Consider the following 22,202-nt stretch of genomic DNA (forward strand, 5'->3'; position numbering starts at 1 on the left):
TACTCTGCTGCACATGTAAGTGCAAGAGATCCTGAAGCACTCACTCATCATGGGAAAGTACCAATGTGTTTCTTCATTGGTTGCTGGAAGAAACATCTTACAAAAACTCTCCAGATTATTGACTTTTTAAAGTTTTTCTAGGAAACGTTCTAGATGAATGCTTATTAGTCTTTGTCAGTATGGACTTTTTGCAAAGTGTCTCTGTGGCGCAATCGGTTAGTGTGTTCAGCTATTAGTCAAAAGGTTGGTGGTTCAATCCCACCCAGGGACGTAATTGACCTTGTGATCAGATTTTGGTGATATTTAAGTAGACAAGTCAAAATTGCAAACCCCCTCTTATGGTGTAGGGTACCTGGCCTTCTCTGATGTAATCAGAGTTAGATTTGATTAAGTGATTTTATAAAAAATCAGCTAGGAAGCACAATTTAGCAGTGGGTTGCAGAGAAAAAGAAAAATGCTGGCAGAAAAATCTAATTGAGTGATTAAACAGCTCTTCATTTTCTGGCTTTATTTTTATGATAACAAATTTGTTCTCTGAAAAGTGTCCACAAAGCCAAGTATCTGATTAACATCTTTGTAGGGATGGTTTTTCACCTATTACTAAATTAAACTTGCTTCATTGGAAAGGCAGCAAGATGCATCCTCATTTCAATATCTACGGAAATAATACAGGTTGACACCAGGAAACATTAACGCCACTGTATCTTTGCTGTTTTCTCATGTGGAAGTCTGTTTAATGTGAAAACAAGGTGATATCTAATTAGCACACAGGTAAGGAATTAAGAAAATCTTTATTTAAGGGTGAAGATGTTTCTCACAAAATCGTTGCCCCAATGCATCATTGAAATTCAAGCTGGAAAGATGATTTTAATATATCACTTGTACATTTTGTATTGCTCTTCTGGTGACAATGTAGTTTGCTTTTGTCAATTACCATTTTAATAATCGGGTAAAGAAAATTAATTGGATTTTTGAAAGAAAACAATACTGTCAATATACTATTAAAACAAATTAAAATGGTAAAAGTTATTGTACTTTAAGTAAAAATAAAAGAGCAAAAATATCAATCCCAGTTTTGGATTACTTTAATTAACAAAAAAAATGCATATAGCAGAGGATAGTTTCAATCTGCCTACCTCTGGGTTATGGACCCAGCATGCTTCCATTACAGTACTCTGCTGCACATGTAAGTGCAAGAGATCCTGAAGCACTCACTCATCATGGGAAAGTACCAATGTGTTTCTTCATTGGTTGATGGAAGAAACATCTTACAAAAACTCTCCACATTATTGACTTTTTAAAATGTTTCTAGGAATCGTTCTAGATGAATGCTTATTAGCCTTTGTCAGTATATAGTTTTGCAAAGTGTCGCTGTGGCGCAATCAGTTAGTGTGTAAGGCTATTAACCAAAAGGTTGGTGGTTCAATCCCACCCAGGGACTTAATTGACCTTGTGATCAGATTTTGGTGATCTTTAAGTAGACAAGTCAAAATTTCAAACCCCCTGTTATGGTGTAGGGTACCTGGCCTTCTCTGATGTAATCAGAGTTAGATTTGATTCAGTGATTTTATAAAAACAGCTAGGAAGCACAATTTAGCAGTGGGTTGCAGAGAAAAAGAAATATGCTGGCAGAAAAATCCAATTGAGTGATTAAACAGCTCTTCATTTTCTGGCTTTATTTTTATGCTAACTAATTTGTTCTCTGAAAAGTGTCCACAAAGCCAAGTATCTGATTAACATATTTGTAGTGATGGTTTTTCACCTATTACTAAATTAAACTTGCTTCATTGGAAAGGCAGCAAGATGCATCCTCATTTCAATATCTACTGAAATAATACAGGTTGACACCAGGAAACATTAACGCCACTGCATCCTTGCTGCTTTCTCATGTGGAAGTCTGTTTAATGTGAAAACAAGGTGATATCTAATTAGCACACAGGTAAGGAATTAAGAAAATCTTTATTTAAGGGTGAAGATGTTTCTCACAAAATCGTTGCCCCAATGCATCATTGAAATTCAAGCTGGAAAGATGATTTTAATATATCACTTGTACATTTTGTATTGCTCTTCTGGTGACAATGTAGTTTGTTTTTGTCAATTACCATTTTAATAATAGGGTAAAGAAAATTAATTGGATTTTTGAAAGAAAACAATACTGTCAATATACTATTAAAACAAATTAAAATGGTAAAAGTTATTGTACTTTAAGTAAAAATAAAAGCTAAAATATCAATCCCAGTTTTGGATTACTTTAATGAACAAAAAAAAAATGCATATAGCAAAGGATGGTTTCAATCTGCCTACCTCTGGGTTATGGGCCCAGCATGCTTCCAGTGCAGTACTCTGCTGCACATGTAAGTGCAAGAGATCCTGAAGCACTCACTCATCATGCGAAAGTACCAATGTGTTTCTTCATTGGTTGCTGGAAGAAACATCTTACAAAAACTCTCCAGATTATTGACTTTTTAAAGTTTTTCTAGGAAACGTTCTAGATGAATGCTTATTAGCCTTTGTCAGTATGTACTTTTGCAAAGTGTCGCGGTGGCGCAATCAGTTAGTGTGTAAGGCTATTAACCAAAAGGTTGGTGGTTCAATCCCACCCAGGGACTTAATTGACCTTGTTATCAGATTTTGGTGATCTTTAAGTAGACAAGTCAAAATTTCAAACCCCCTGTTATGGTGTAGGGTACCTGGCCTTCTCTGATGTAATCAGAGTTAGATTTGATTCAGTGATTTTATAAAAACAGCTAGGAAGCACAATTTAGCAGTGGGTTGCAGAGAAAAAGAAAAATGCTGGCAGAAAAATCCAATTGAGTGATTAAACAGCTCTTCATTTTCTGGCTTTATTTTTATGCTAACTAATTTGTTCTCTGAAAAGTGTCCACAAAGCCAAGTATCTGATTAACATATTTGTAGGGATGGTTTTTCACCTATTACTAAATTAAACTTGCTTCATTGGAAAGGCAGCAAGATGCATCCTCATTTCAATATCTACTGAAATAATACAGGTTGACACCAGGAAACATTAACGCCACTGCATCCTTGCTGCTTTCTCATGTGGAAGTCTGTTTAATGTGAAAACAAGGTGATATCTAATTAGCACACAGGTAAGGAATTAAGAAAATCTTTATTTAAGGGTGAAGATGTTTCTCACAAAATCGTTGCCCCAATGCATCATTGAAATTCAAGCTGGAAAGATGATTTTAATATATCACTTGTACATTTTGTATTGCTCTTCTGGTGACAATGTAGTTTGTTTTTGTCAATTACCATTTTAATAATAGGGTAAAGAAAATTAAGTGGATTTTTGAAAGAAAACAATACTGTCAATATACTATTAAAACAAATTAAAATGGTAAAAGTTATTGTACTTTAAGTAAAAATAAAAGCTAAAATATCAATCCCAGTTTTGGATTACTTTAATGAACAAAAAAAAATGCATATAGCAAAGGATAGTTTCAATCTGCCTACCTCTGGGTTATGGACCCAGCATGCTTCCATTGCAGTACTCTGCTGCACATGTAAGTGCAAGAGATCCTGAAGCACTCACTCATCATGCGAAAGTACCAATGTGTTTCTTCATTGGTTGCTGGAAGAAACATCTTACAAACACTCTCCAGATTATTGACTTTTTAAAGTTTTTCTAGGAAACGTTCTAGATGAATGCTTATTAGTCTTTGTCAGTATATACTTTTTGCAAAGTGTCTCTGTGGCGCAATCGGTTAGTGTGTTCAGCTATTAATCAAAAGGTTGGTGGTTCAATCCCACCCAGGGACGTAATTGACCTTGTGATCAGATTTTGGTGATATTTAAGTAGACAAGTCAAAATTGCAAACCCCCTCTTATGGTGTAGGGTACCTGGCCTTCTCTGATGTAATCAGAGTTAGATTTGATTCAGTGATTTTATAAAAACAGCTAGGAAGCACAATTTAGCAGTGGGTTGCAGAGAAAAAGAAATATGCTGGCAGAAAAATCCAATTGAGTGATTAAACAGCTCTTCATTTTCTGGCTTTATTTTTATGCTAACTAATTTGTTCTCTGAAAAGTGTCCACAAAGCCAAGTATCTGATTAACATATTTGTAGTGATGGTTTTTCACCTATTACTAAATTAAACTTGCTTCATTGGAAAGGCAGCAAGATGCATCCTCATTTCAATATCTACTGAAATAATACAGGTTGACACCAGGAAACATTAACGCCACTGCATCCTTGCTGCTTTCTCATGTGGAAGTCTGTTTAATGTGAAAACAAGGTGATATCTAATTAGCACACAGGTAAGGAATTAAGAAAATCTTTATTTAAGGGTGAAGATGTTTCTCACAAAATCGTTGCCCCAATGCATCATTGAAATTCAAGCTGGAAAGATGATTTTAATATATCACTTGTACATTTTGTATTGCTCTTCTGGTGACAATGTAGTTTGTTTTTGTCAATTACCATTTTAATAATCGGGTAAAGAAAATTAATTGGATTTTTGAAAGAAAACAATACTGTCAATATACTATTAAAAAAATTTAAAATGGTAAAAGTTATTGTACTTTAAGTAAAAATAAAAGCTAAAATATCAATCCCAGTTTTGGATTACTTTAATGAACAAAAAAAAATGCATATAGCAAAGGATAGTTTCAATCTGCCTACCTCTGGGTTATGGGCCCAGCATGCTTCCAGTGCAGTACTCTGCTGCACATGTAAGTGCAAGAGATCCTGAAGCACTCACTCATCATGCGAAAGTACCAATGTGTTTCTTCATTGGTTGCTGGAAGAAACATCTTACAAAAACTCTCCAGATTATTGACTTTTTAAAGTTTTTCTAGGAAACGTTCTAGATGAATGCTTATTAGTCTTTGTCAGTATGTACTTTTTGCAAAGTGTCTCTGTGGCGCAATCGGTTAGTGTGTTCAGCTATTAATCAAAAGGTTGGTGGTTCAATCCCACCCAGGGACGTAATTGACCTTGTGATCAGATTTTGGTGATATTTAAGTAGACAAGTCAAAATTTCGAAAACCCCTGTTATGGTGTAGGGTACCTGGCCTTCTCTGATGTAATCAGAGTTAGATTTGATTCAGTGATTTTATAAAAACAGCTAGGAAGCACAATTTAGCAGTGGGTTGCAGAGAAAAAGAAATATGCTGGCAAAAAAATCCAATTGACTGATTAAACAGCTCTTCATTTTCTGGCTTTATTTTTATGCTAACAAATTTGTTCTCTGAAAAGTGTCCACAAAGCCAAGTATCTGATTAACATCTTTGTAGGGATGGTTTTTCACCTATTACTAAATTAAACTTGCTTCATTGGAAAGGCAGCAAGATGCATCCTCATTTCAATATCTACTGAAATAATACAGGTTGACACCAGGAAACATTAACGCCACTGCATCCTTGCTGCTTTCTCATGTGGAAGTCTGTTTAATGTGAAAACAAGGTGATATCTAATTAGCACACAGGTAAGGAATTAAGAAAATCTTTATTTAAGGGTGAAGATGTTTCTCACAAAATCGTTGCCCCAATGCATCATTGAAATTCAAGCTGGAAAGATGATTTTAATATATCACTTGTACATTTTGTATTGCTCTTCTGGTGACAATGTAGTTTGTTTTTGTCAATTACCATTTTAATAATCGGGTAAAGAAAATTAATTGGATTTTTGAAAGAAAACAATACTGTCAATATACTATTAAAACAAATTAAAATGGTAAAAGTTATTGTACTTTAAGTAAAAATAAAAGCTAAAATATCAATCCCAGTTTTGGATTACTTTAATGAACAAAAAAAAAAATGCATATAGCAAAGGATAGTTTCAATCTGCCTACCTCTGGGTTATGGGCCCAGCATGCTTCCAGTGCAGTACTCTGCTGCACATGTAAGTGCAAGAGATCCTGAAGCACTCACTCATCATGCGAAAGTACCAATGTGTTTCTTCATTGGTTGCTGGAAGAAACATCTTACAAAAACTCTCCAGATTATTGACTTTTTAAAGTTTTTCTAGGAAACGTTCTAGATGAATGCTTATTAGTCTTTGTCAGTATGTACTTTTTGCAAAGTGTCTCTGTGGCGCAATCGGTTAGTGTGTTCAGCTATTAATCAAAAGGTTGGTGGTTCAATCCCACCCAGGGATGTAATTGACCTTGTGATCAGATTTTGGTGATATTTAAGTAGACAAGTCAAAATTTCGAAAACCCCTGTTATGGTGTAGGGTACCTGGCCTTCTCTGATGTAATCAGAGTTAGATTTGATTCAGTGATTTTATAAAAACAGCTAGGAAGCACAATTTAGCAGTGGGTTGCAGAGAAAAAGAAATATGCTGGCAAAAAAATCCAATTGACTGATTAAACAGCTCTTCATTTTCTGGCTTTATTTTTATGCTAACAAATTTGTTCTCTGAAAAGTGTCCACAAAGCCAAGTATCTGATTAACATCTTTGTAGGGATGGTTTTTCACCTATTACTAAATTAAACTTGCTTCATTGGAAAGGCAGCAAGATGCATCCTCATTTCAATATCTACTGAAATAATACAGGTTGACACCAGGAAACATTAACGCCACTGCATCCTTGCTGCTTTCTCATGTGGAAGTCTGTTTAATGTGAAAACAAGGTGATATCTAATTAGCACACAGGTAAGGAATTAAGAAAATCTTTATTTAAGGGTGAAGATGTTTCTCACAAAATCGTTGCCCCAATGCATCATTGAAATTCAAGCTGGAAAGATGATTTTAATATATCACTTGTACATTTTGTATTGCTCTTCTGGTGACAATGTAGTTTGCTTTTGTCAATAACCATTTTAATAATCGGGTAAAGAAAATTAATTGGATTTTTGAAAGAAAACAATACTGTCAATATACTATTAAAACAAATTAAAATGGTAAAAGTTATTGTACTTTAAGTAAAAATAAAAGAGCAAAAATATCAATCCCAGTTTTGGATTACTTTAATTAACAAAAAAAAAATGCATATAGCAGAGGATAGTTTCAATCTGCCTACCTCTGGGTTATGGACCCAGCATGCTTCCATTACAGTACTCTGCTGCACATGTAAGTGCAAGAGATCCTGAAGCACTCACTCATCATGGGAAAGTACCAATGTGTTTCTTCATTGGTTGATGGAAGAAACATCATACAAAAACTCTCCACATTATTGACTTTTTAAAATGTTTCTAGGAATCGTTCTAGATGAATGCTTATTAGCCTTTGTCAGTAAGTACTTTTGCAAAGTGTCGCGGTGGCGCAATCAGTTAGTGTGTAAGGCTATTAACCAAAAGGTTGGTGGTTCAATCCCACCCAGGGACTTAATTGACCTTGTTATCAGATTTTGGTGATCTTTAAGTAGACAAGTCAAAATTTCAAACCCCCTGTTATGGTGTAGGGTACCTGGCCTTCTCTGATGTAATCAGAGTTAGATTTGATTCAGTGATTTTATAAAAACAGCTAGGAAGCACAATTTAGCAGTGGGTTGCAGAGAAAAAGAAAAATGCTGGCAGAAAAATCCAATTGAGTGATTAAACAGCTCTTCATTTTCTGGCTTTATTTTTATGCTAACTAATTTGTTCTCTGAAAAGTGTCCACAAAGCCAGGTATCTGATTAACATATTTGTAGGGATGGTTTTTCACCTATTACTAAATTAAACTTGCTTCATTGGAAAGGCAGCAAGATGCATCCTCATTTCAATATCTACTGAAATAATACAGGTTGAACCCAGGAAACATTAACGCCACTGCATCCTTGCTGCTTTCTCATGTGGAAGTCTGTTTAATGTGAAAACAAGGTGATATCTAATTAGCACACAGGTAAGGAATTAAGAAAATCTTTATTTAAGGGTGAAGATGTTTCTCACAAAATCGTTGCCCCAATGCATCATTGAAATTCAAGCTGGAAAGATGATTTTAATATATCACTTGTACATTTTGTATTGCTCTTCTGGTGACAATGTAGTTTGTTTTTGTCAATTACCATTTTAATAATCGGGTAAAGAAAATTTATTGGATTTTTGAAAGAAAACAATACTGTCAATATACTATTAAAAAAAATTAAAATGGTAAAAGTTATTGTACTTTAAGTAAAAATAAAAGCTAAAATATCAATCCCAGTTTTGGATTACTTTAATGAACAAAAAAAAAAATGCATATAGCAAAGGATAGTTTCAATCTGCCTACCTCTGGGTTATGGGCCCAGCATGCTTCCAGTGCAGTACTCTGCTGCACATGTAAGTGCAAGAGATCCTGAAGCACTCACTCATCATGCGAAAGTACCAATGTGTTTCTTCATTGGTTGCTGGAAGAAACATCTTACAAAAACTCTCCAGATTATTGACTTTTTAAAGTTTTTCTAGGAAACGTTCTAGATGAATGCTTATTAGTCTTTGTCAGTATGTACTTTTTGCAAAGTGTCTCTGTGGCGCAATCGGTTAGTGTGTTCAGCTATTAATCAAAAGGTTGGTGGTTCAATCCCACCCAGGGATGTAATTGACCTTGTGATCAGATTTTGGTGATATTTAAGTAGACAAGTCAAAATTTCGAAAACCCCTGTTATGGTGTAGGGTACCTGGCCTTCTCTGATGTAATCAGAGTTAGATTTGATTCAGTGATTTTATAAAAACAGCTAGGAAGCACAATTTAGCAGTGGGTTGCAGAGAAAAAGAAATATGCTGGCAAAAAAATCCAATTGACTGATTAAACAGCTCTTCATTTTCTGGCTTTATTTTTATGCTAACAAATTTGTTCTCTGAAAAGTGTCCACAAAGCCAAGTATCTGATTAACATCTTTGTAGGGATGGTTTTTCACCTATTACTAAATTAAACTTGCTTCATTGGAAAGGCAGCAAGATGCATCCTCATTTCAATATCTACTGAAATAATACAGGTTGACACCAGGAAACATTAACGCCACTGCATCCTTGCTGCTTTCTCATGTGGAAGTCTGTTTAATGTGAAAACAAGGTGATATCTAATTAGCACACAGGTAAGGAATTAAGAAAATCTTTATTTAAGGCTGAAGATGTTTCTCACAAAATCGTTGCCCCAATGCATCATTGAAATTCAAGCTGGAAAGATGATTTTAATATATCACTTGTACATTTTGTATTGCTCTTCTGGTGACAATGTAGTTTGCTTTTGTCAATTACCATTTTAATAATCGGGTAAAGAAAATTAATTGGATTTTTGAAAGAAAACAATACTGTCAATATACTATTAAAACAAATTAAAATGGTAAAAGTTATTGTACTTTAAGTAAAAATAAAAGAGCAAAAATATCAATCCCAGTTTTGGATTACTTTAATTAACAAAAAAAAAATGCATATAGCAGAGGATAGTTTCAATCTGCCTACCTCTGGGTTATGGACCCAGCATGCTTCCATTACAGTACTCTGCTGCACATGTAAGTGCAAGAGATCCTGAAGCACTCACTCATCATGGGAAAGTACCAATGTGTTTCTTCATTGGTTGATGGAAGAAACATCATACAAAAACTCTCCACATTATTGACTTTTTAAAATGTTTCTAGGAATCGTTCTAGATGAATGCTTATTAGCCTTTGTCAGTATGTACTTTTGCAAAGTGTCGCGGTGGCGCAATCAGTTAGTGTGTAAGGCTATTAACCAAAAGGTTGGTGGTTCAATCCCACCCAGGGACTTAATTGACCTTGTTATCAGATTTTGGTGATCTTTAAGTAGACAAGTCAAAATTTCAAACCCCCTCTTATGGTGTAGGGTACCTGGCCTTCTCTGATGTAATCAGAGTTATATTTGATTCAGTGATTTTATAAAAACAGCTAGGAAGCACAATTTAGCAGTGGGTTGCAGAGAAAAAGAAAAATGCTGGCAGAAAAATCCAATTGAGTGATTAAACAGCTCTTCATTTTCTGGCTTTATTTTTATGCTAACTAATTTGTTCTCTGAAAAGTGTCCACAAAGCCAAGTATCTGATTAACATATTTGTAGGGATGGTTTTTCACCTATTACTAAATTAAACTTGCTTCATTGGAAAGGCAGCAAGATGCATCCTCATTTCAATATCTACTGAAATAATACAGGTTGACACCAGGAAACATTAACGCCACTGCATCCTTGCTGCTTTCTCATGTGGAAGTCTGTTTAATGTGAAAACAAGGTGATATCTAATTAGCACACAGGTAAGGAATTAAGAAAATCTTTATTTAAGGGTGAAGATGTTTCTCACAAAATCGTTGCCCCAATGCATCATTGAAATTCAAGCTGGAAAGATGATTTTAATATATCACTTGTACATTTTGTATTGCCCTTCTGGTGACAATGTAGTTTGTTTTTATCAATTACCATTTTAATAATAGGGTAAAGAAAATTAAGTGGATTTTTGAAAGAAAACAATACTGTCAATATACTATTAAAACAAATTAAAATGGTAAAAGTTATTGTACTTTAAGTAAAAATAAAAGCTAAAATATCAATCCCAGTTTTGGATTACTTTAATGAACAACAAAAAAATGCATATAGCAAAGGATAGTTTCAATCTGCCTACCTCTGGGTTATGGACCCAGCATGCTTCCATTGCAGTACTCTGCTGCACATGTAAGTGCAAGAGATCCTGAAGCACTCACTCATCATGCGAAAGTACCAATGTGTTTCTTCATTGGTTGCTGGAAGAAACATCTTACAAACACTCTCCAGATTATTGACTTTTTAAAGTTTTTCTAGGAAACGTTCTAGATGAATGCTTATTAGTCTTTGTCAGTATATACTTTTTGCAAAGTGTCTCTGTGGCGCAATCGGTTAGTGTGTTCAGCTAACCCTTGTGCACTATTCTGACTTCTCCTCCTGTCTGCTTACTTTGTGCCTTCCAATGCACAATGCAAACTACAGGTAGTGCTGCAGGGCCCACACCCTTTTACTTGCCTTACGGAGCAGCTCTGGAGCTGTTTCAGTGCCAAGCTGCTGTAAGAAATAAGCTTGAATGCTTCAGAGGCTGGGGCATTGTCAACATGAGCCCCACACCAAAGGAGGGTGGAGGTGTTTAATGCGAACTAGGGGTCATCCAAGCGCCGCAAAAGGCCGCCATACCCTGCACGCCCCTTTTCTCTTTTCATATGCAGATGAGGATTGAAGCCAACTTTGACCCACTGCTTGGATGACATCACCATATGCAAATCCATCTGCTGCAGGCCTTCCCCCCGGAATGCTTGCACTAGTTGTTGCATTTGGTTTGTTGTTTGGGGGTGCTTCAGTATTAGGCAGCCTTCTGCCCTCCCATGTTCATCTGAAAATATGTGTTCTCCCTGCAGTTGTTGTCCCCAGATGAGAGTTCCCTTGTGCTGCCTCAGTTGAATCTCCTTTACTTGACAGAGATGTGCCTGAGCAGCGGCCCTCCCCAGCCCTATCCCAAATCATACTTATTTTGCATAGGAGATACCATGGTCATGAAGATTGTTCTCCCAGGGTGAGGTTCATTCATTGCATTTTGGGTATGCTGACCCCTGTGATTTCCCCAAATGTGGGTAACTCGACTGCATTATTTGTGGTAGTGGGGGACTGTGTTTGTGTTTTCCTCTGGTCAGCTCTGGTAAAAGTCAGATTTCTTTGTTTCAGATCTTCCTCTAGCCTTGTTCTTCTTTCGAGAGTTCCCTTGTGCTTCCTCAGTTGGATCTCCTTCAGTTGACAGGGCGGTGCCCGAGCAGCGACCCTCCCCAGCTCAAGCCCAACTCCTACTTACCTGCCAGGTGAGATACTATGATCATGAAGGTGCTTCTTCCAGGGCAAGGCTTACCCATTGCACTCTGGGTGTGCTGCCCCTGCGATTTCCCCAAATGTGGGAAACTTGACTGCATAATTTGTGTTTCCCCTGGTCGGCTCTCGTATAATTCAGATCTCTTTGTCTCAGGTCTCTCTCCAGCCTAGTTTGCTGTCTGTTTCCACTTCTTTTTTCTTGAGCCCCTCCCTTTTATACCCTTGTGCACTATCCTGACTTCTCCTCCTGTCTGCTTACTTTGTGCCTTCCAATGCACAATGCAAACTACACACCCTTTTACTTGCCTTACAGAGCAGCTCTGGAGCTGTTACAGTGCCAAGCTGCTGTAAGAAATCAGCTTGAATGCTTCAGGGGCTGGGGCATTGTCAACATGAGCCCCACACCGAAGGAGGGTGGGGGTGTTTAATGCGAACTAAGTGTCATCCAAGCGCCGCAAAAGGCCGCCATGCCCTGCATGCCCCTTTTCTCTTTTCATATGCAGATGAGGGTTCCAGCCAACTTTGGCCCACTGCTTGGATGACATCACCGTATGCAAATCCGTCTTCTGCAGAACTTCCCCCAGGAATGCTTGTACTAGTTGTTGCATTTGGTTTGTTGTTTGGGGGTGCTTCAGTATTAGGCAGCCTTCTGCCCTCCCATGTTCATCTGAAAATATGTGTTCTCCCTGCAGTTGTTGTCCCCAGATGAGAGTTCCCTTGTGCTGCCTCAGTTGAATCTCCTATACTTGACAGAGATGTGCCTGAGCAGCGGCCCTCCCCAGCCCTATCCCAAATCATACTTATTTTGCATAGGCGATACCATGGTCATGAAGATTGTTCTCCCAGGGTGAGGTTCATTCATTGCATTCTGGGTATGCTGACCCCTGTGATTTCCAAAATGTGGGAAACTCGACTGCATTATTTGTGGTAGTGGGGGACTGTGTTTGTGCTTTCCTCTGGTCAGCTCTGGTAAAAGTCAGATTTCTTTGTCTCAGATCTTCCTCTAGCCTTGTTCTTCTTTCGAGAGTTCCCTTGTGCTGCCTCAGTTGGATCTCCTTCACTTCACAGGGGGTGCCCGAGCAGCAATCCTCCACAGCTCTGGCCCAACTCCTACTTACCTGCCAGGTGAGATACTATGATCTTCACTGTTAGGGCAATCAGGATGTGGAATTCCCTGCCAGGGAAGGTGGTAATGGCGGACTCTGTAATTGGATTTAAAAAAGGAATGGATACATTTCTGAATGAAAAAGCTATCCAAGTTTATAATACTTAAAATATCAACATGGTTAATCCGGGGGTAACATGAGTTGTAGTAGCTAACTAGTCATAATACATTATTAAGCAAGTATGTAGAATCATCACAACTTAAAACAGGTTGAACACGATGGGCAATTTGCCTCTATTCAACCTCAAAAACTATGTTACTATATGTTACTATATTACTATGTTACTGTAGTATACAGAACACCACAATGCAATGAGCAGTGATAGTGAGCACTGATGAGGATACTAGAACTGACACTGAGCAGCAAGATGCAGCACTGGACTATTAGTAATGTACTGTAGTATGCTGAGCACAACAATGCAGCACAAGACAATGAGCAGTGATACTGAGCACTGATGAGGATACTACTGAGAACTGACACTGAGCAGGAGAGACACACTACTAGTATTACTGAGCAGCAATAAGTATCCACTGATACTGAGCACTGATATTGAGATTTCCACTGAGAGAACATAGCCACGTCCTCTCCGCTCTCTCTTCAATGCACGAGTAAAAATGGCGGCAACGCGCAGCTCTTTATATGGAATCCGAATCTCGCGAGAATCCGACAGCGGGATGATGACATTTTCCCTTGTTCATAGAATTTGGGAGTCATTTTGATCCCAAAGTATTATTAACCTCAATAACCATAATTTCCACTCATTTTCAGTCTATTCTTAACACCTTACACCTCACAATATTATTTTTAGTCCTAAAATTTGCACCGAGGTCGCTGGATGACTAAGCTCAGCGACCCAAGTGGCCGACACAAACACCTGGCCCATCTAGGAGTGGCACTGCAGTGTCACGCAGGATAGCCCTTCCAAAAAACACTCCCCAAACAGCACATGACGCAAAGAAAAAAAGAGGCGCAATGAGGTAGCTGTGTGACTAAGCTCAGCGACCCAAGTGGCCGACACAAACACCTGGCCCATCTAGGAGTGGCACTGCAGTGTCACGCAGGATGGCCCTTCCAAAAAACACTCCCCAAACAGCACATGACGCAAAGAAAAAAAGAGGCGCAATGAGGTAGCTGTGTGACTAAGCTCAGCGACCCAAGTGGCCGACACAAACACCTGGCCCATCTAGGAGTGGCACTGCAGTGTCACGCAGGATGGCCCTTCCAAAAACACTCCCCAAACAGCACATGACGCAAAGAAAAAAAGAGGCGCAATGAGGTAGCTGTGTGACTAAGCTCAGCGACCCAAGTGGCCGACACAAACACCTGGCCCATCTAGGAGTGGCACTGCAGTGTCACGCAGGATGGCCCTTCCAAAAAACACTCCCCAAACAGCACATGACGCAAAGAAAAAAAGAGGCGCAATGAGGTAGCTGTGTGACTAAGCTCAGCGACCCAAGTGGCCGACACAAACACCTGGCCCATCTAGGAGTGTCACTGCAGTGTCACGCAGGATGGCCCTTCCAAAAAACACTCCCCAAACAGCTTTTCCTTGCCAATATCTCTCTTTTGCAAAGAGCTGCGCATTGGAAAATTCAGGGCTATGTCGTGTAGATGATGGCCTAACAGGAGGCTTTAAAATTTTCTTTCTAGTGTCCTTCGTTTGGGAGAAAAATGCAAAGGTACAAGACAGCTTTTCCTTGCCAATATCTCTCTTTTGCAAAGAGCTGCGCATTGGAAAATTCAGGGCTATGTCGTGTAGATGATGGCATAACAGGAGGCTTTAAAATTTTCTTTCTAGTGTCCTTCGTTTGGGAGAAAAATGCAATGGTACAAGACAGCTTTTCCTTGCCAATATCTCTCTTTTGCAAAGAGCTGCGCATTGGAAAATTCAGGGCTATGTCGTGTAGATGATGGCCTAACAGGAGGCTTTAAAATTTTCTTTCTAGTGACCTTCGTTTGGGAGAAAAATGCAAAGGTACAAGACAGCTTTTCCTTGCCAATATCTCTCTTTTGCAAAGAGCTACGCATTGGAAAATTCAGGGCTATGTCGTGTAGATGATGGCCTAACAGGAGGCTTTAAAATTTTCTTTCTAGTGACCTTCGTTTGGTAGAAAAATGCAAAGGTACAAGACAGCTTTTCCTTGCCAATATCTCTCTTTTGCAAAGAGCTGCGCATTGGAAAATTCAGGGCTATGTCGTGTAGATGATGGCCTAACAGGAGGCTTTAAAATATTCTTTCTAGTGTCCTTCGTTTGGGAGAAAAATGCAATGGTACAAGACAGCTTTTCCTTGCCAATATCTCTCTTTTGCAAAGAGCTGCGCATTGGAAAATTCAGGGCTATGTCGTGTAGATGATGGCCTAACAGGAGGCTTTAAAATTTTCTTTCTAGTGACCTTCGTTTGGGAGAAAAATGCAAAGGTACAAGACAGCTTTTCCTTGCCAATATCTCTCTTTTGCAAAGAGCTGCGCATTGGAAAATTCAGGGCTATGTCGTGTAGATGATGGCCTAACAGTAGGCTTTAAAATTTTCTTTCTAGTGTCCTTCGTTTGGGAGAAAAATGCAAAGGTACAAGACAGCTTTTCCTTGCCAATATCTCTCTTTTGCAAAGAGCTGCGCATTGGAAAATTCAGGGCTATGTCGTGTAGATGATGGCCTAACAGGAGGCTTTAAAATTTTCTTTCTAGTGTCCTTCGTTTGGGAGAAAAATGCAATGGTACAAGACAGCTTTTCCTTGCCAATATCTCTCTTTTGCAAAGAGCTGCGCATTGGAAAATTCAGGGCTATGTCGTGTAGATGATGGCCTAAAAGGAGGCTTTAAAATTTTCTTTCTAGTGTCCTTCGTTTGGGAGAAAAATGCAATGGTACAAGACAGCTTTTCCTTGCCAATATCTCTCTTTTGCAAAGAGCTGCGCATTGGAAAATTCAGGGCTATGTCGTGTAGATGATGGCCTAACAGGAGGCTTTAAAATTTTCTTTCTAGTGTCCTTCGTTTGGGAGAAAAATGCAAAGGTACAAGACAGCTTTTCCTTGCCAATATCTCTCTTTTGCAAAGAGCTGCGCATTGGAAAATTCAGGGCTATGTCGTGTAGATGATGGCATAACAGGAGGCTTTAAAATTTTCTTTCTAGTGTCCTTCGTTTGGGAGAAAAATGCAATGGTACAAGACAGCTTTTCCTTGCCAATATCTCTCTTTTGCAAAGAGCTGCGCATTGGAAAATTCAGGGCTATGTCGTGTAGATGATGGCCTAACAGGAGGCTTTAAAATTTTCTTTCTAGTGACCTTCGTTTGGGAGAAAAATGCAAAGGTACAAGACAGCTTTTCCTTGCCAATATCTCTCTTTTGCAAAGAGCTACGCATTGGAAAATTCAGGGCTATGTCGTGTAGATGATGGCCTAACAGGAGGCTTTAAAATTTTCTTTCTAGTGACCTTCGTTTGGTAGAAAAATGCAAAGGTACAAGACAGCTTTTCCTTGCCAATATCTCTCTTTTGCAAAGAGCTGCGCATTGGAAAATTCAGGGCTATGTCGTGTAGATGATGGCCTAACAGGAGGCTTTAAAATATTCTTTCTAGTGTCCTTCGTTTGGGAGAAAAATGCAATGGTACAAGACAGCTTTTCCTTGCCAATATCTCTCTTTTGCAAAGAGCTGCGCATTGGAAAATTCAGGGCTATGTCGTGTAGATGATGGCCTAACAGGAGGCTTTAAAATTTTCTTTCTAGTGACCTTCGTTTGGGAGAAAAATGCAAAGGTACAAGACAGCTTTTCCTTGCCAATATCTCTCTTTTGCAAAGAGCTGCGCATTGGAAAATTCAGGGCTATGTCGTGTAGATGATGGCCTAACAGTAGGCTTTAAAATTTTCTTTCTAGTGTCCTTCGTTTGGGAGAAAAATGCAAAGGTACAAGACAGCTTTTCCTTGCCAATATCTCTCTTTTGCAAAGAGCTGCGCATTGGAAAATTCAGGGCTATGTCGTGTAGATGATGGCCTAACAGGAGGCTTTAAAATGTTCTTTCTAGTGTCCTTCGTTTGGGAGAAAAATGCAATGGTACAAGACAGCTTTTCCTTGCCAATATCTCTCTTTTGCAAAGAGCTGCGCATTGGAAAATTCAGGGCTATGTCGTGTAGATGATGGCCTAACAGGAGGCTTTAAAATTTTCTTTCTAGTGTCCTTCGTTTGGGAGAAAAATGCAATGGTACAAGACAGCTTTTCCTTGCCAATATCTCTCTTTTGCAAAGAGCTGCGCATTGGAAAATTCAGGGCTATGTCGTGTAGATGATGGCCTAACAGGAGGCTTTAAAATTTTCTTTCTAGTGACCTTCGTTTGGGAGAAAAATGCAAAGGTACAAGACAGCTTTTCCTTGCCAATATCTCTCTTTTGCAAAGAGCTGCGCATTGGAAAATTCAGGGCTATGTCGTGTAGATGATGGCCTAACAGGAGGCTTTAAAATGTTCTTTCTAGTGTCCTTCGTTTGGGAGAAAAATGCAATGGTACAAGACAGCTTTTCCTTGCCAATATCTCTCTTTTGCAAAGAGCTGCGCATTGGAAAATTCAGGGCTATGTCGTGTAGATGATGGCCTAACAGGAGGCTTTAAAATTTTCTTTCTAGTGTCCTTCGTTTGGGAGAAAAATGCAATGGTACAAGACAGCTTTTCCTTGCCAATATCTCTCTTTTGCAAAGAGCTGCGCATTGGAAAATTCAGGGCTATGTCGTGTAGATGATGGCCTAACAGGAGGCTTTAAAATTTTCTTTCTAGTGACCTTCGTTTGGGAGAAAAATGCAAAGGTACAAGACAGCTTTTCCTTGCCAATATCTCTCTTTTGCAAAGAGCTGCGCATTGGAAAATTCAGGGCTATGTCGTGTAGATGATGGCCTAACAGGAGGCTTTAAAATTTTCTTTCTAGTGTCCTTCGTTTGGGAGAAAAATGCAAAGGTACAAGACAGCTTTTCCTTGCCAATATCTCTCTTTTGCAAAGAGCTGCGCATTGGAAAATTCAGGGCTATGTCGTGTAGATGATGGCCTAACAGGAGGCTTTAAAATTTTCTTTCTAGTGTCCTTCGTTTGGGAGAAAAATGCAATGGTACAAGACAGCTTTTCCTTGCCAATATCTCTCTTTTGCAAAGAGCTGCGCATTGGAAAATTCAGGGCTATGTCGTGTAGATGATGGCCTAACAGGAGGCTTTAAAATTTTCTTTCTAGTGTCCTTCGTTTGGGAGAAAAATGCAATGGTACAAGACAGCTTTTCCTTGCCAATATCTCTCTTTTGCAAAGAGCTGCGCATTGGAAAATTCAGGGCTATGTCGTGTAGATGATGGCCTAACAGGAGGCTTTAAAATTTTCTTTCTAGTGTCCTTCGTTTGGGAGAAAAATGCAATGGTACAAGACAGCTTTTCCTTGCCAATATCTCTCTTTTGCAAAGAGCTGCGCATTGGAAAATTCAGGGCTATGTCGTGTAGATGATGGCCTAACAGGAGGCTTTAAAATTTTCTTTCTAGTGACCTTCGTTTGGGAGAAAAATGCAAAGGTACAAGACAGCTTTTCCTTGCCAATATCTCTCTTTTGCAAAGAGCTGCGCATTGGAAAATTCAGGGCTATGTCGTGTAGATGATGGCCTAACAGGAGGCTTTAAAATTTTCTTTCTAGTGACCTTCGTTTGGGAGAAAAATGCAAAGGTACAAGACAGCTTTTCCTTGCCAATATCTCTCTTTTGCAAAGAGCTGCGCATTGGAAAATTCAGGGCTATGTCGTGTAGATGATGGCCTAACAGGAGGCTTTAAAATTTTCTTTCTAGTGCCCTTCGTTTGTGAGAAAAATGCAATGGTACAAGACAGCTTTTCCTTGCCAATATCTGTCTTTTGCAAAGAGCTGCGCATTGGAAAATTCAGGGCTATGTCGTGTAGATGATGGCCTAACAGGAGGCTTTAAAATTTTCTTTCTAGTGTCCTTCGTTTGGGAGAAAAATGCAAAGGTACAAGACAGCTTTTCCTTGCCAATATCTCTATTTTGCAAAGAGCTACGCATTGGAAAATTCAGGGCTATGTCGTGTAGATGATGGCCTAACAGGGGGCTTTAAAATGTTCTTTCTAGTGACCTTCGTTTGGTAGAAAAATGCAAAGGTACAAGACAGCTTTTCCTTGCCAATATCTCTCTTTTGCAAAGAGCTGCGCATTGGAAAATTCAGGGCTATGTAGTGTAGATGATGGCCTAACAGGAGGCTTTAAAATATTCTTTCTAGTGTCCTTCGTTTGGGAGAAAAATGCAATGGTACAAGACAGCTTTTCCTTGCCAATATCTCTCTTTTGCAAAGAGCTGCGCATTGGAAAATTCAGGGCTATGTCGTGTAGATGATGGCCTAACAGGAGGCTTTACAATTTTCTTTCTAGTGACCTTCGTTTGGGAGAAAAATGCAAAGGTACAAGACAGCTTTTCCTTGCCAATATCTCTCTTTTGCAAAGAGCTGCGCATTGGAAAATTCAGGGCTATGTCGTGTAGATGATGGCCTAACAGTAGGCTTTAAAATTTTCTTTCTAGTGTCCTTCGTTTGGGAGAAAAATGCAATGGTACAAGACAGCTTTTCCTTGCCAATATCTCTCTTTTGCAAAGAGCTGCGCATTGGAAAATTCAGGGCTATGTCGTGTAGATGATGGCCTAACAGGAGGCTTTAAAATTTTCTTTCTAGTGTCCTTCGTTTGGGAGAAAAATGCAATGGTACAAGACAGCTTTTCCTTGCCAATATCTCTCTTTTGCAAAGAGCTGCGCATTGGAAAATTCAGGGCTATGTCGTGTAGATGATGGCCTAACAGGAGGCTTTAAAATTTTCTTTCTAGTGTCCTTCGTTTGGGAGAAAAATGCAAAGGTACAAGACAGCTTTTCCTTGCCAATATCTCTCTTTTGCAAAGAGCTGCGCATTGGAAAATTCAGGGCTATGTCGTGTAGATGATGGCATAACAGGAGGCTTTAAAATTTTCTTTCTAGTGTCCTTCGTTTGGGAGAAAAATGCAATGGTACAAGACAGCTTTTCCTTGCCAATATCTCTCTTTTGCAAAGAGCTGCGCATTGGAAAATTCAGGGCTATGTCGTGTAGATGATGGCCTAACAGGAGGCTTTAAAATTTTCTTTCTAGTGACCTTCGTTTGGGAGAAAAATGCAAAGGTACAAGACAGCTTTTCCTTGCCAATATCTCTCTTTTGCAAAGAGCTGCGCATTGGAAAATTCAGGGCTATGTCGTGTAGATGATGGCCTAACAGGAGGCTTTAAAATTTTCGTTCTAGTGCCCTTCGTTTGGGAGAAAAATGCAATGGTACAAGACAGCTTTTCCTTGCCAATATCTCTCTTTTGCAAAGAGCTGCGCATTGGAAAATTCAGGGCTATGTCGTGTAGATGATGGCCTAACAGGAGGCTTTAAAATTTTCTTTCTAGTGACCTTCGTTTGGGAGAAAAATGCAAAGGTACAAGACAGCTTTTCCTTGCCAATATCTCTCTTTTGCAAAGAGCTGCGCATTGGAAAATTCAGGGCTATGTCGTGTAGATGATGGCCTAACAGGAGGCTTTAAAATGTTCTTTCTAGTGTCCTTCGTTTGGGAGAAAAATGCAATGGAACAAGACAGCTTTTCCTTGCCAATATCTCTCTTTTGCAAAGAGCTGCGCATTGGAAAATTCAGGGTTATGTCGTGTAGATGATGGCCTAACAGGAGGCTTTAAAATTTTCTTTCTAGTGTCCTTCGTTTGGGAGAAAAATGCAAAGGTACAAGACAGCTTTTCCTTGCCAATATCTCTCTTTTGCAAAGAGCTGCGCATTGGAAAATTCAGGGCTATGTCGTGTAGATGATGGCCTAACAGGAGGCTTTAAAATTTTCTTTCTAGTGACCTTCGTTTGGGAGAAAAATGCAAAGGTACAAGACAGCTTTTCCTTGCCAATATCTCTCTTTTGCAAAGAGCTGCGCATTGGAAAATTCAGGGCTATGTCGTGTCGATGATGGCCTAACAGGAGGCTTTAAAATGTTCTTTCTAGTGTCCTTCGTTTGGGAGAAAAATGCAATGGTACAAGACAGCTTTTCCTTGCCAATATCTCTCTTTTGCAAAGAGCTGCGCATTGGAAAATTCAGGGCTATGTCGTGTAGATGATGGCCTAACAGGAGGCTTTAAAATTTTCTTTCTAGTGTCCTTCGTTTGGGAGAAAAATGCAAAGGTACAAGACAGCTTTTCCTTGCCAATATCTATCTTTTGCAAAGAGCTACGCATTGGAAAATTAAGGGCTATGTCGTGTAGATGATGGCCTAACAGGAGGCTTTAAAATTTTCTTTCTAGTGTCCTTCGTTTGGGAGAAAAATGCAATGGTACAAGACAGCTTTTCCTTGCCAAGAGCTGCGCATTGGAAAATTCAGGGCTATGTCGTGTAGATGATGGCCTAACAGGAGGCTTTAAAATTTTCTTTCTAGTGTCCTTCGTTTGGGAGAAAAATGCAAAGGTACAAGACAGCTTTTCCTTGCCAATATCTCTCTTTTGCAAAGAGCTACGGATTGGAAAATTCAGGGCTATGTCGTGTAGATGATGTCCTAACAGGAGGCTTTAAAATTTTCTTTCTAGTGTCCTTCGTTTGGGAGAAAAATGCAAAGGTACAAGACAGCTTTTCCTTGCCAATATCTCTCTTTTGCAAAGAGCTACGCATTGGAAAATTCAGGGCTATGTCGTGTAGATGATGGCCTAACAGGAGGCTTTAAAATTTTCTTTCTAGTGTCCTTCGTTTGGGAGAAAAATGCAATGGTACAAGACAGCTTTTCCTTGCCAATATCTCTCTTTTGCAAAGAGCTGCGCATTGGAAAATTCAGGGCTATGTCGTGTAGATGATGGCCTAACAGGAGGCTTTAAAATTTTCTTTCTAGTGTCCTTCGTTTGGGAGAAAAATGCAAAGGTACAAGACAGCTTTTCCTTGCCAATATCTCTCTTTTGCAAAGAGCTACGCATTGGAAAATTCAGGGCTATGTCGTGTAGATGATGGCCTAACAGGAGGCTTTAAAATTTTCTTTCTAGTGTCCTTCGTTTGGGAGAAAAATGCAAAGGTACAAGACAGCTTTTCCTTGCCAATATCTCTCTTTTGCAAAGAGCTACGCATTGGAAAATTCAGGGCTATGTCGTGTAGATGATGGCCTAACAGGAGGCTTTAAAATTTTCTTTCTAGTGACCTTCGTTTGGGAGAAAAATGCAAAGGTACAAGACAGCTTTTCCTTGCCAATATCTCTCTTTTGCAAAGAGCTGCGCATTGGAAAATTCAGGGCTATGTCGTGTAGATGATGGCCTAACAGGAGGCTTTAAAATGTTCTTTCTAGTGTCCTTCGTTTGG

General features: G+C 39.1%; 3 non-coding genes across 3 annotated transcripts; all 3 read left to right on the forward strand.

The window, feature by feature from the left end:
- The first annotated feature begins 11,355 nt into the window (after nucleotides 1-11,355).
- LOC134997523 (U1 spliceosomal RNA) lies at nucleotides 11,356-11,519 on the forward strand. Its single transcript, XR_010200003.1, has one exon. It is a non-coding gene; the product is annotated as a U1 spliceosomal RNA (small nuclear RNA).
- A 152-nt stretch (nucleotides 11,520-11,671) lies between these two features.
- Nucleotides 11,672-11,834, forward strand: LOC134997519 (U1 spliceosomal RNA). The gene has a single exon (XR_010199999.1). It is a non-coding gene; the product is annotated as a U1 spliceosomal RNA (small nuclear RNA).
- Nucleotides 11,835-12,489: 655 nt separating this feature from the next.
- Nucleotides 12,490-12,652, forward strand: LOC134997507 (U1 spliceosomal RNA). The gene has a single exon (XR_010199988.1). It is a non-coding gene; the product is annotated as a U1 spliceosomal RNA (small nuclear RNA).
- The last annotated feature ends 9,550 nt before the right edge of the window (nucleotides 12,653-22,202 follow it).

The sequence above is a fragment of the Pseudophryne corroboree genome, unplaced genomic scaffold (assembly GCF_028390025.1).
Source record: "Pseudophryne corroboree isolate aPseCor3 unplaced genomic scaffold, aPseCor3.hap2 scaffold_1441, whole genome shotgun sequence".
NCBI lineage: Eukaryota > Metazoa > Chordata > Amphibia > Anura > Myobatrachidae > Pseudophryne > Pseudophryne corroboree.